The sequence below is a fragment of the Podarcis bocagei genome (genome assembly GCF_964188305.1).
Source record: "Podarcis bocagei genome assembly, chromosome: 5".
NCBI lineage: Eukaryota > Metazoa > Chordata > Lepidosauria > Squamata > Lacertidae > Podarcis > Podarcis bocagei.
In genome coordinates this window covers 5,085,120-5,091,403 of record NC_138129.1, presented here as the reverse complement: position 1 = coordinate 5,091,403, position 6,284 = coordinate 5,085,120, and positions in this window count along the sequence as shown.

Here is a 6,284-nt window from a genome sequence, read left to right as displayed (position 1 = left end):
GCTAATTCTGGAATTCACCTGTAGGCCAATCAGGTTGCGGATTCACTTCCACCTGGAGTTGGATTGGGTGGCTCCTGTGAACCAATCAGACTGCTGCATTCTGAATCCTATTGTTCTAGGACCAATCAGACTGCTGCCTTTTGAATCCTATTCAACTCAGTACATAACATAACCACAGATGCTAGGATAAGTGTGCATATACCGTATTTTTTGCACCATAACACTCACTTTTTTCCTCCTAGAAAGTAAGGGGAAATGTCTGTGCGTGTTATGGAGGAAATGCCTACGGGTGGCATGCCTACGGATTTTCCTCCTCTAAAAACTACGTGTGTGTTATGGTCGGGTGCGTGTTATAGAGCGAAAAATACAGTATATATGCATGTATTAGTGAAAACAACACAGAAAAATGCATTGCATTGGGCCAAATTGCTTTGCAAACATTTGTGTATAAGACAAATTGCCCATAACCAAGTTTGTCAGCACTAAGGAACGTACCGGTGGGAAACATTCGCTTTGGTGCCATTTTAATTTTGGGTGTGGATTATTCTTGTGCGTTGAACACCAGCCTGTCATTATATGAATTTATCTGTCATTTCAAATTATATCCTGTCCTTCCTCCCAAAGCGGGAGAAAAAAAGACACGTTTTGTTGGATACAAACCCATGACTAAGGGGCATCTCTGGAAACCTAATGGAGAAGACAGATCTGTTGGGGGAGTTAATGCTGCGAGCCCCTTCATCCTACACTCAGGTTGAATATGTGTGTAAATAAAACCATATATCTGAAAGACACCACAGTCTCCGCATACTTTCATTCCAAGGAAACAGAACCTGCGTAAGCACCTCAAACCCCTGGGGTCTTTCACCACTTGGAGACTGGGGCAGTATGAATCAATAAAATTAAGGACGAGAAAGAGCTGTGAAGCAGCATGGGCTCAATAATTCACACACAACAAAGAACGAAGCGAGATGATCTCAGGAATTACAACCTTCCTCCTGAGCCTTATATCCTGAATCTCAAGGGTGGAATCTTGGTGATAATGGGTGGACCCTACTTGATTTTAAAAAAGACCCAAAGTAGTTTACGAGAAAGATAAATCAATAAAATCATCAGTAAGAATTAGCAGCAATAATTTAAGACTTCTGTTAAAATAACTGTAGACTAAAAACAGATTACTGCCCCCCTCCCCCCGAAATTTCTCCACAGTTCTTATTAGGGTCATTTTTTCTGGACCATCTTTGGGGCAAGTGATCTTGTGATGCACACTCCTTCCAGTTAAAATAATTCCGTAATCCCAAAGATGGAAAGGCTTTTGTTTGGAGAGATTTTGCTCTGTTGTCAGTCAACAAATGAAAAATGGTTCTACTATAGCTGGCTTTCAAACTTAGTTGATTACTCTCGAAGGAACTGGTATCCCGTTTTCCATCCATCCCTCTTCTACAGACTTCAGGCCTGGACACCAAGCCCGGGACATGATTAACTGCAGTCGCAGTTCTCCGTGCCAGGCCAAGCTTGTTTTCGAGCGCCTCCCCAGGGAAGTTGAAGAGGCCCTCTTTGCACAACAGTGTGTTGCCAACCATGATGAGAGAGAGAGAGAGAGAGAGAGAGAGAGAGAGAGAGAGAGAGAGAGAGAGAGAGAGAGAGATAATATGAACCAGTGGCCTCCCAGTTCTGGGGACCCCAAAGTCTTCCTCTGCATTGTTTCAAGACTACCTATTTATTGAGCATTCATCATCACTTGCTAGTGCAAAGGCTACAGCCACTGTCACTCTGTTTCCTGTGTCCAGTTCTGGGCGCCACAATTTAAGAAGGATATTGACAAGCTGGAACATGTGCAGAGGAGGGCGACCAAGATGATCAAGGGTGCTGAAACCAAGCCTTATGAGCAATGGTTGAGGGAGCTGGGTATGTTTAGCCTGGAAAGGAGGAGTCCAAGAGGTGATATGAGTTGGCGCATGCTCTGGTTATCTCTCGCTTGGACTACTGCAATGCACTCTGTGTGGGGCTACCTTTGAAGGTGACCCGGAAACTACAACTAATCCAGAATGCGGCAGCTAGACTGGTGACTGGGAGAGGCCACTGAGACCATATAACACCGGTCTTGAAAGACCTACACTGGCTCCCAGTACGTTTCTGAGCACAATTCAAAGTGTTGGTGCTGACCTTTAAAGCCCTAAACGGCCTCGGCCCAGTATGCCTGAAGGAGCGTCTCCACCCCCAACGTTCTGGCCGGACACTGAGGCCCAGCTCCGAGGGCCTTCTGGTGGTTCCCTCACTGCAAGAAGCAAAGCGACAGGAAACCAGGCTGAGGGCCTTTTCGGTAGTGGCACCCACCCTGTGGAACGCCCTCCCACTAAATGTCAAAGAGAACAACAACTACCAGACTTTTAGAAGACATCTGAAGGCAGCCCTCTTTAGGGAAGCTTTTAATGTTTAATAGGTTATTGTATTTTAATATTCTGTTGGAAGCCGCCCAGAGTGCGGGGTATAAATGGGCGGGGTATAAATAATAAATTCTTTTCCTTCTCCTCCTCCTCCTCCTCCTCCTCCTCCTCCTCCTCCTCCTCCTCCTCCTCCTCCTTCTCCTCCTTCTTCTTCTTCTAATATTTTTATTATTATTAATATTATAATTATTAACTGAGTGGGGGTTGCTTGTGTAATCTCACTGTATACAAGTTGTACAAGTGACAATAAAGTATTTCAGTAATATATTGCTGAAGGAATGAAATGTCCCTATTTTCATTGCAGGAATGTTGGTGAAAATCGCAGAGCCCAGGCAGGTTCATAGGGGAGAATTTGGTCCTTCAGATAGCCTGGGCCAAACCTTCTTATGGATAGAGAATATTCTGCAATGTCTTGCAGTACAGCTAAGGTTCTACAACGTGGTTTATTGCCTTCTTCTCATTATTCAAACCCAAGGTGATGCATTGCTTAGGTCCAAACAACGCAAGAGAGACTCTTCGCATTTCTAGTCCTTGTCAGAGATGTCGCAAGAGAAACTTGGAGGAATTCTCCCTTTCCGCCCTGCCAGGCACCCTGGGCCCGTGCCAGCTGGGCAAATAAACATCCCAGCCGGCTCTGTTTACATGTTGAGCGGGATTGCTCCTTTGAGATGCTGCCCTTTGGCCTGCAGTTGGGATGGGAACTAGCCCAGCTTTTCCTGCGTCCTAATGGAAACGGGAACGCTTGATGCAAACCCAGCCCACGTTAGGCCAACGGGGCAGGCTTGCAAAGCCCCACTTTGCCCCTCCTGGGAAGCAACTGTGATGCTGCTGCCACTTCTGGGAGGCCATTGGTGCAGCCCCACAGAATCGAAGAGTTGGAATGGGTCCCAATGAGTTATCCAGTCTAACTTCCTGCAATGCTGGAATCACAGCTAAATAATCTGGCTGTTCTTCTTCAAGCCTGCAAGAACTACTTGGTTTTCTACTGGAACCTGCAGGTCAAATAACCAGAACCAGGTGCAAAACAAGGGGGTGGAACCCTGGAAACACCCAGGACGGAGAAAATGAGGCATTTCCACCACATAGGTAGGGATGCCAGTTCAGGAGCACCCCAGATGCTGAAATTTCAGGACACAAAGCTGAGACCGGGGGGGGGCATGGCAACGTCACTAGTGGAGGCCATTGGTGATGTTGTTGTGACGATCCCCTGATGACGTCATTGGCTGGGCCCTGGAGACGGAGGTTAATTGGGAGAGGGGAGCGGACAGAGTGTCTATGCCAGGGGTCAGCAAACTTTTCCAGACCTTGTGGGGTGGGGGCGGACTATATTTTGAAAAGAAAAAAATATATGAATGAATTCCCATGCCCCCCAAATAACCCAGAGATGCATTTGAAATAAAAGCACGCATTCTGCTCATGTAAAAACCGCCAGGCAGGCCCCACAAATAACCCAGAGATGCATTTTAAAGAAAAGGACACTTTCTACTCATGTAAAAACACGCTGATTTCCAGACTGTCCACGGGCCAGATTTAGAAGGTGATTGGGCCGGATCCAGCCCCCTGGGCCTTAGTTTGCCTACCCATGGTCTATATCAGTGGTTCTCAACCTGTGGGTCCCCAGATGTTGTTGGACTACAACTCCCATCATCCCTGAGCTCTGGCCTTGCTAGCTAGGGATGATGGGAGTTATAGTTCAACAACATCTGGGGACCCACAGGTTGAGAAAGGCTGGTCTATATGCTATACTTTGCAGGCATCTCCTGCTGAGCTGAAGCTTGCAAGGAGCAGGCACGGCCCTATTATCATCATAGTTATGGCTGTTATTGTTGTTATTGCTATTATTACTACTAAAGACCATATTGTTCACCTGGAGAGCCATACCCTCCAACCTGCCACCTGGAGAGAGCCATCTGAACCTGGAGGTCTGGCAACCCAACACACCAGCGCATCTTTTTGCCTTCCCTCCACTGACTTGCCCACCAATTGAAAGGGATGGTTCTGAGAGTTTGTATTCTGTCCTAATCGAGCCACACCTGGAGAATCACATCTGGTTCTGAGCACTGCAGTGCTATAAAGGAGGAGAATCCTGCCAAAGGCTAAAGCCATGATCATTTTGTTTCCTCTGTCCAGTTCTCGGCACCACAATTTAAGAAGGATATTGACAAGCTGGAATGTGTGCAGAGGAGGGCAACCAAGATGATCACGGGTGCTGAAACCAAGCCTTATGAGTAATGGTTGAGGGAGCTGGGTATGTTTAGCCTGGAAAAGAGGAGTCCAAGAGGTGATATGAGTTGGCGCATGCTCTGGTTATCTCTCGCTTGGACTACTGCAATGCGCTCTACGTGGGGCTGCCTTTGAAGGTGACCCAGAAACTACACTAATCCAAAATGCGGCAGATAGACTGGTGACTGGGAGAGGCCACCGAGACCATATAACACTGGTCCTGAAAGACGTGCATTGGCTCCCAGTATGTTTCCAAGTACAATTCAAAGTGTTGGTGCTGACCTTTAAAGCCCTAAACGGCCTCAGTCCAGTATACCTGAAGGAGCGTTTCCACCCCCATCGTTCTGCCCGGACACTGAGGTCCAGCGCCGAGAGCCTTCTGGTGGTTCCCTCCCTGCGAGAAGCCAAGTTACAGGGAACCAGGCAGAGGGCCTTCTCGGTGGTGGCCCCCGCCCTGTGGAACGCCCTCCCACTAGATGCCACAGAGAAAAACAACTACCTGACTTTTAGCAGACATCTGAAGGCAGCTCTGTTTAGGGAAGCATTTAATGTTTGATGGACAACTGTATTTTAATATTTTGTTGGAAGCCGCCCAGAGTGGCTGGGGAAACCCAGCCAGATAGGTGAGGTATAAATAATTTTATTATTATTATTATTATTATTATTATTATTATTATTATTATTATTAGATATATTTAAAGGGCTGTCACATGGAAGGTGGAGCAAACTTCTCCTGCTCTGGAGGGTAAGACCCAAATCAATGGATTCAAGGAGATTCCAACTAAATATTAGGATGAACTTAAGACAGTAAGAGATGTTTGACAGCGGAGCGGTCTCCTTCGGGAGGTTGTGAACTCTCCTCCCTTGGAGGTTTTTAAGCAGAGGTTGAATGGCCATCTGTTGTGGATGCCTTAGCTGAGATTCCTGCCTTGCAGGACTTGAACCAGATGTGACTTGAGGTCCTTTCGAACTCTACAATTCTACAATTCCATGATTCTACAAATGTCGGTGTTGGGAGTCATGGATGGGAGAAGGCTTTTGCATTCCTGTGGGTTCCTTTGTCAGTCTCCTGCAACCTGGTGCCTCCAGATGTTTCGGGCTACAACCAGCATCCATCAAAATGTGGTCAATAGACAGGGATGATGGGAGTTGTAGTCCAACTGCACCAGGAGAGCCACATGTTCCCTATCCCTGGCTTAATCCTCCTCTAAATAAGCAAGGCACAACCTTGATGGCAGAAAGTGAGGAGGAATTAAAGAACCTTTTAACGAGGGTGAAAGAGGAGAGCGCAAAATATGGTCTGAAGCTCAGCATCAAAAAAACTAAGATCATGGCCACTGGTCTCATCACCTCCTGGCAAGTAGAAGGGGAAGAAATGGAGGCAGTGAGTGATTTTACTTTCTTGGGCTCCATGATCACTGCAGATGGTGACAGCAGTCACTAAATTAAGACGTCTGCTTCTTGGGAGAAAAGCAATGACAAACCTAGACAGCATCTTAAAAAGCAGAGACATCACCTTGCCAACAAAGGTCCGTATAGTTAAAGCTATGGTTTTCCCAGTAGTGATGTATGGAAGTGAGAGCTGGACCATAAAGAAAGCCGATCGCTGAAGAATTG